Source organism: Pinus tabuliformis, chromosome 9, assembly GCF_031772625.1.
Source record: "Pinus tabuliformis cultivar Carrire ecotype Pingquan chromosome 9, CPIR1, whole genome shotgun sequence".
Lineage (NCBI taxonomy): Eukaryota > Viridiplantae > Streptophyta > Pinopsida > Pinales > Pinaceae > Pinus > Pinus tabuliformis.
In genome coordinates this window covers 1,855,755,167-1,855,763,822 of record NC_142307.1, presented here as the reverse complement: position 1 = coordinate 1,855,763,822, position 8,656 = coordinate 1,855,755,167, and positions in this window count along the sequence as shown.

Genomic DNA, 8,656 nt, shown 5'->3' with positions numbered 1-8,656 from the left:
GATAAGAATCAACGATGATTTACATCATCATAGCCAACATTGTCAAAATAACAAGGCCTTGACTAACAAGTTCTATCTCTCCATTAGATCATAGCACAATGATGGGAGGCATAAATTTGGACACCAATGCCTCTCTAGGAACTTACCCCACCAAGATGTTCACCAGGTATGTCCTCACATGACCACTTCTTAATCCACTATCATAATACTTGACACGAGGAAACGTTGATCCTCATGACTATTCTTATCTTAGATTAATCTACTTGACTTATGGCGGTTAGTCCTAGCCAAAGTACAAATTCTCAAAGAATATCGGTCCCAGATGTTTATCCAATCCACCATTATCCATAATGGTGTCTTTACAAGGCTTACGACTGTTAGTCGTGGCCATAGTACATGACACATGGAGAATATGGTGTCCACCCTCACTCCCTCTCAACCAGGGAGGAGACATCCACAAGCATAAGCTTTTCTCAAGAATACCCATCCTTTTCATAGAGAATAACATCATTAATTCATTTTCATCACATGACACCTTTATGATTAAGCATTCATAGATTTGTGGCAAAATATTTCCCCTTTTGTCATTTGTGATGAAAGAAAATAAAAAAGTGAAAGCCAAAATCATTAAAGATACACTAGAATGATGTATCTAAGTCTAAACTCTAAGGTTGAAGTGAAAATTCATGTAAATGTTATATCTATGAGTTGTGCCAAACTTATGAAAACCTCATTCCCTAAGTCCTATATATAAGAAAAAGCAAAATAAAGAAAAATAAGGCCTAATAAATGGTAACTCATGTATTCACTCCCGCTTTGGCAAACATATGAATATACACTCCTAATCACATTTGATCACATGTTTGTGATGGTTAAATCATGAAGTCCTCTTCTCCACTTGCATTTTCACTTCATCATTTAAGCACCTAATTAAGGATATAGGGAATGCTTTTTTCGTAAGGGTTTCATGTCTACTCTCGGTTTACTTATGTCACACCACGGTCAATTTATGTGATGGAGTGAAATAATTCAGTTTGTGGAGTTATTAGAACAATGTATTAAGTTAGTCACCAAAAACACATGTATTACATATCATTGATCCACATGTGTAGGTTGGAGACTCGTCGCTTGAGCACTTTAATTGAGAATACTTTAGGGATTTGATGGTATAGCTTACAAAATCTCTTGGTAAACATTGTGATTCATCCTTTCTTTTCCTCGAGAGACTTGATAATATTGAAGTCACTCCCAATAATCCATGGAGATGGGGAGCATAAATTACTTGTGCTGGCAATAGAACTGAGAAATAGAGGTTTACCATTTGCGATATTAGAGTCATAGACATTGGATACATGGTAGTAGTCCTCGATGTTAATTAACTAAAATTGTATTGTCATAATGCGAAAAGAGGTAAACATGTTGGTAACCTTGATGTCCTAATCATTCCAAATAATAGCCATTCCACCCAAGTATCTCTAAGCATCAATCACTGCTACTTGGCAATTCCTCCCCCATTTTCTAATTATATGAGGTAGAACCTCACTTAATATTTTTTTTTCTTGTATCAACATTATTGTTGGGTGCTTTGCGTACCATTTTTCTTTTAGGAGTCTTTGTTTTCCTTTACTATTAAGGCCCCTCATGTTCCATGATATTTTCATGGAGAATTTACACACAAAGGAAGTATAATGTGAATAAATAAAAAACTTGTTTCAAGATTTAAGTGCTTGGGAAATGCCACTCCGAGACTCCTATATTTCCTTAACCTAGGACCGAATGGTGAACTCGATGGCCTTAAGGGAAATTTACCAATGAAAATCTCAAAAATAGGTGACTTTTGATGTTATCACCTACAAGTTAATATACTAAAAAAAATATCCATAACAATTTCATCAAGCAATGAATCATTACATTATAAAAGACAATCTATAAACCTTTTTCAAACTTTTTGCTAAACCATGCTCAAAACCAATATATTTAATATTAATAGTTAACAATAATATGGACAATAAAAATTTTTCATAAATTAAATAACATGTTATCAAGCCTAAGAAATGTCACTAAAAGGCAACGAAAAAGCATGCAACTAATGGGAGTGACCACTCAAGGCCACCATAAGACAATTAATCGATTAAGACCAAGATTAATGGGGAAAAAGATCTACAAAGGACAAAGGCAAACCTATTTTAACTTTATTGTTTTATTAGGTGCAAGTTGAACATCTCAAGATATAATGGATAGCAGAATGAATTTTATTGCATTAAGAAAAACCAAGTGCATTCTATAACTTAGCAAGGAAGAGATGTATAATACCCATCTCAGCGACACAACACATAGCACTAAGTTATTTTTATACTTGTTGAAGGCAAAGCATATTGTAATCAGTTTGAGTCAAAATGCTTTGACTTTTAATTAATTTGTAAATTTTTAGAAACTATTTCTAAAGTTTATTAAAGTCTTGGGAAAAATAAATATTAAACTCATTTTTTTAGAATTTTTTTTTTAATTTTTAAAATTTGAATTTCTAATTTTTGATTGGTGGATGACTAATTTTATGATTTTCACCCAAAAAAAAAACTCTAATCACCAACATAAACTAGTTATGTATTTTTTATTTTCCTTATTTATGGATTTTTTCATAATAAATATTTTCTTTTCTAAAAAACCAAAAACGGTTGACATTACTTTTTAGTCTTTTACTACCCATGGAAACTAACCCATTTAAAAAACAAAAGCAACAATGCTCCATATTACATTGATTTTTCCCTCAGTGATTTTTATTATTGAATGCATCTGGTTTGATTATTATTAGATTTATAAAAAAATTTAAACATTCCATAATTTTATGTGTAAATATAATTGTGTAGATTTTTAATAGATAATTTTCTATAAATACGACACTTTACATTATCTTTGGGCCTTTTGCAAAAACATAAAAATCAGCGACATTTCCTTTGCTATCCATGAGCTCTTGTGTTTCCTAATTATACAATTTCTTAGGACTTCAATGATATGCAAACTTTTCATTCTCTCGTTCTGGTTTGGATTTCACGAAGGCATTTGCAGCTTCACCTAGTTTAGATTTCACAGAAATCATTTGCAGCTTCACCTCCTTTACGTCACATAGACTGGTAATGTAGTTATCAGAGTGTTAATTACAAGCCCTGATGTACTTGCCAATGGGAAATAACAATAATTTCCTTGTTCTTATTTGCAACGTTGGCATAACAACCTTTAGCATTCCTGCTTGCACGAATTTCCATTTCCCGATTCCGAAGGTAAGCTTTTGGTTTTTTCTTAAGGTGGTTTATTGGAATTTTGAGTGACTATTGTTTCTTTTCATTATGGTTTTCCCATTCCCAACGCATTAATGGAATTGTTTGGATTCCATTTTTGCTCGTTTCGTTGGCCTGTTTCCATGCATGTTGCATCCAACAATCATTGCACTCCATGAGATGACATTCCTTTTAAGCATTTGGTCAAACTTTTTGGCGTCTAATATGCAATTTACCACGGCTACGCCTAATTCAAATCTAGTTTAGCCATTAAAAGCAACTGCATAAATACTCTTCGTTAGTGACTCCATGGTGGATTTTAGTTATTGGTGTGAATTTTTGTATTGGACTTTATAGAGAAAATAAATCATGTCTTTGTGTACCAGATTTTGACTTGGATTCATTATATTGATTAGATGGCTAACATTATTAGTAGCATAAGACAAACTGTCGATTCAACTATTTGAAAAATGTTAATTGCAATTAATTTATCTTAGGGTAGAGCCAATATGAAAAAATGATGGGAAGACCAAGAAAGAAATAAGGATACAGTGCATATGTTTAATGTCAATATTACTTGAATATTGCTCGATTGAATGTAAGTATCATATGTGAAGTCTCCATGCACTCAAAGTAACCTGTAGGTTATGTCACATCCAATGAGAGTTCCAAAAACTTGAACCACACTAAAGCTTCAACCATGATGTTCAAAAGTGGGTACACTTAAATGCAATTCAATTGAGCCACACTAAATGCAATTCAAGATTGAGGAAAACCTACAGATTGTGTATTCTACAAATTCTTTTTTTGTTTGGACTTGTTATATTTATGATATAAATATTAGTTTTTCATACATTTTATAAAATGGTTGCAGACAACTTACATGTTTTCTCCCAAAGTACAATGTAAAAAGATGGGTGGTTAAAACTTTAAAATTAATCTTTTGCACAACTTGATAATTTCTCTTATTTATGTTTGCATTGTTGAAACAATTAGATTTGTAAAAGTATGTTTTGCACATCTTTATAGTTCATTATGTGATATATATATATATATATATATATATATATATATAATTTTGATTTAGCCAATTAATTTTGAATATATTAATTATACATTTTATTTACTATTAAGTTATAGGGATTGCAACAAATTTATTATTTTTCAATTTGTATACATTGTGGGTGTTTAATTAAACATTTATATTTAAAATTATTAATTACTTTTTGCATAAGAGGTAGGTACTAAGCATAAAGCATATTACACTTGTTTATATAGAATTTAAAGTTTTATTATAAAATCACAAACTAGCAAGAATGGAATGTTTAAAATCCATTTGTATAAAAACAAAATAGAATTTTTGTTATAAAAAAACACCAAAAACTAAATATATATTTTTAGAAGAAAAAAAATACTAAAAAAAAAAAACTAAGGCATAAGCAAATAATTAGTTTTTTTAATTAAAATTTTTTTTAGAAAATTTTTACACACTTCCCTTCATTCTAAAAAGCAAATAATAGAAATAAGGACAGACCAAAAATCTTCCTTTCCCTAGTAAGTGTTTCCCACCATTCATTCCACTCACTTGAGCTATTTCATAAAACAGACCTAAGTGTTATTTCACACTCTTTTGGAAAAGCTAACAAAACCCAATAGCTCTAAATTTATTTATTTTTTTTTTTTTTAATTCTTGTTCATATTACAATTCTAAAAATTCCATCTTACCCAATTTTCAGCTAGACCATAATAATTTAAGATATAACATGAACCCACAGTCTAGAGGTCATGAACTTAAGCATTTTTAATTCTTGTTGGCACATTTCAAACCCTGTTTCCATGTTTTTAAATCTTAACTGCCACTAAGAGACAAGGGATATTTTTCCTTCCAAAGAAAGTTTTGTAGAATGCTTATCTTACCTTACCTTTCACTCCACCTAAACCTAGTCTTGAAAGCCCCTTGCTTACATCACTACATACATTGTATTTAGTGCGAAACTCGTAATAATATCAAACTACTTTTAAAAACTTTATGATTTAGGAAGTTCAAAACCAATTGGATTTAGAGCTAAATTGAAATTAAGATTGTATTTCTCTTTTACATTATAATTTAGGGAGTTCAAAACAATTTGAATGGAATCATTGTCGTCACTAAGTATAATGAATTTAGTGTGATAATGGATAAAATAAATCAATTATTTGTGAGCATTTGTTCTTGAACGAACATCAGGATCCATTATATCATAGAGAAAAGTACATGCATTAAAAACAACTCAATATTTCATGTGACATTCATATTGTATGCAAATTATAATTGTAATTTGAACTAAAGCTTCAAGTAACTCTTAATTTACCAATCGTGCATGGATATCATAAGAAACATTCACAATAGAATATGAAGAACAAATGGGTACCTACTTCATATGCATTAAAAAATGCTTCTACTACTTAATGTGAATTACAAAATAATCTTAGTTGGATCTCCAATTTATCTTAAACCATATTTTCATTTAATTTTTTAATACCATTAAATGTTATTATGTCCTACCTCATTTTATGGTTAACATTGTAACAAAAATATGCATTGTGCTATGGATTAGTACTAACATGTAATATTGATTTTTTTTTCTAGAACGCTACAAGTAATGACCACGAAGATGAGGGTACAAACTATGTTGAGCTTACATAAGATATCAAAGACAATGATGATGAGGATGGAAATGTCATTGGTGATAATGGCATGGATGAGATTATCAGGATGGTCAAGATGATGATCATGGAAATGATCGTGAGGATGATCTTGACTATGATTTTCATGGTGCTAGCTAGCCATGTGTTATCTTTTATGTTTAGTTGGGATGTCTTAATATGGTAAACATGCAGTTAAATTTTAGTTGATTCGAATAATGATGATGATACTATCAGTACTATCTTGATACCCTATGAAGATGTTGAAAATTGTTTATATTTTTTTATAAAGAATTATTGTGTATGATGAGATTCCTATTTTTTTATGGATGTTGTGAATTTACCTTAGAACAATGATATCTATGAACTATTTTGATTTGGTAATCATACATTGACTTTTAGTTGGTTTGATTAAATATGATGATGATATTATCATTATTATCTTGTTATTTTATGTATATATTGAAAATTATCAACGTTATTTTGATGGATAATTATTATGTATGACGATATTGCTATTTTTGGATGGATGTTGTGAATTTACCTTAGAATAATGATATTCATGAAAGATTTTGATCTTATAATCACACATTTCAATCTTAGTTGATTTGATTACAGATGATGAGGATATTCTTAGTATTATCTTGTTACTTCATATATGTGTTGAAAATTATCAATGTTTTTTTATGGAAAATCATTATGTATGATGATATTACTATTTTTGGATGTAAAGTTGTGAATTTATCTTGGAATAATGATATCTACAATAGGTGTTGATTTAGTAGTCATATATGTATATTGAAAATTTTCAATAATTTTTTTATGGAGAATTGTTATTATGTCGAAAGGAATTTTCTATATGGGGTTGGCTGGGCAAACACTGTTCAGCCGAGCCAATCTCCTCTATGCATTTTTGTCGTTCTCTCCTATGATAAACCATCACGTGGAAACTTATTTTTCCTTGTCGTCTGCCCTTCGTCCGATCGTCGGTATTTCGAAATTGTGTGTTTTGGGTCGATTAATGTGTGATGGGAATGCCTCATGTGCAAAGGTAAACCCAATTGGATAGCTAATAAACACATAAGCGAACATGTTTTCAAGTGACATAACATTGACCTGAAATTTGGCAACGGTTTACTTAGCATCCATTTAGCTGAGACTAGACTTATAGCTTATGGAGGAAGTCTGATAATTATTTGCAGAAGTTTGGTCTAAGTTGTAGTCTCATTTTCTTGGCTGCATTTTGATCAGATTTAGTCATGTGACAGAGGTCCAACCATTGCGTCACTGGATAGAATGTAGCACTGGTTACGAAATATTTAAACAATGAAAATCTGGTCATATCCTTATGATTGACAAATCTCAACGATAACCTAGTGAAGGTTCTAGTTCAATCCTTGGTTGACAGATTTCGAGTTTTATATCTATACCCCACTATATTTAGTAGATTTCCTTATGTGAAATAAGTCATAAGATGGATCAAATATGTTTTGTTAACCAAATGGATTTCACCACAGTGTTTGACATGGAGAACACCCAATGTAATATACACTGATATGAGCCACATAACCAGTTAGAGATTGGTCGTGTGGACATACATGTGAGTGTAGTACATACTTTGGTGAACGAAAACTATTTCATTAATAATGGTCTATTTAAATAAGTTAACGAAAATTCAAAGAATAAATTGTCACTTGTAATTTTAATTTTCAATAATGATGATATGGTGAATAAATGAACATTGTGCATCATAATGTTTCAACATCACGACCCAATTAAAATTATCATTATATATGTAATGTGCAACAAGGCATTAAATTAGGAAATACGAAGGAGTATATTTGTCAACTAAAAAATTATATGTAATGAAATAAAATATATATGTCAAGGAAGAAAATACAATCTACGATCACTTTATAAAGAAGCAGGTATTATTGTATTGAATTGTGAGTAAAATATTTTGATTCTGGACTGTGATATTCCCAACCTATTTAGTACTACATCTTACCTTCCCACCTGAAGATGACTCTAAAGCTGTTGATAAAGTAGTTTCATATTTTATGAGTTGATTCTTCCAGCCTGCATCCCAACGTGTGTTGAACTCACAATCTAGGTGAGTAATATAGAAGGTTTCGGTTCTTGCACTATCCATTCCATTTGAAGTTGTTATGGTGGATCCTGAAACAAATGCCCAGGAGTGGTAAGTAAATTCAAGAGAGCAGAAGGAAGGAATTTATTAAGTGACTAATGTAGCGTAGGTGTCTTCCGGCATGTAAATTAATGGAATGAACTGTAATAGCGAGGCGAATTTGTGAACTGCCACGTATGAATCGAGGGCATGAACCATCGGAGGGTGGGTGAAGAAGATGACCAGTTGGAAAAGAGAAGTTATGAAGATTATAGATGGCAGACTTAACGATGTTCCTAAGGAGGAGGTGATGCATATGTTCTTGGTAGCTCTACTCTGCTCACAAGAGAAACATGTGCACTGACCCAGGAGAAAGAGATAATGTTTATGCTCACATACTGTAAACCCAAGGTATGATTTTGATGCTCCCATGTGCCCAAAGAAAGACATTGTTGTCCATGTTACCAAGGAAATCAATGGTGGCATAGTCCGTATAAACTCATGACAAATCGACTTAGTGCCATCCTGTTGGTCGTTTATCATTTCCATCTTATATTTAACCACAAGT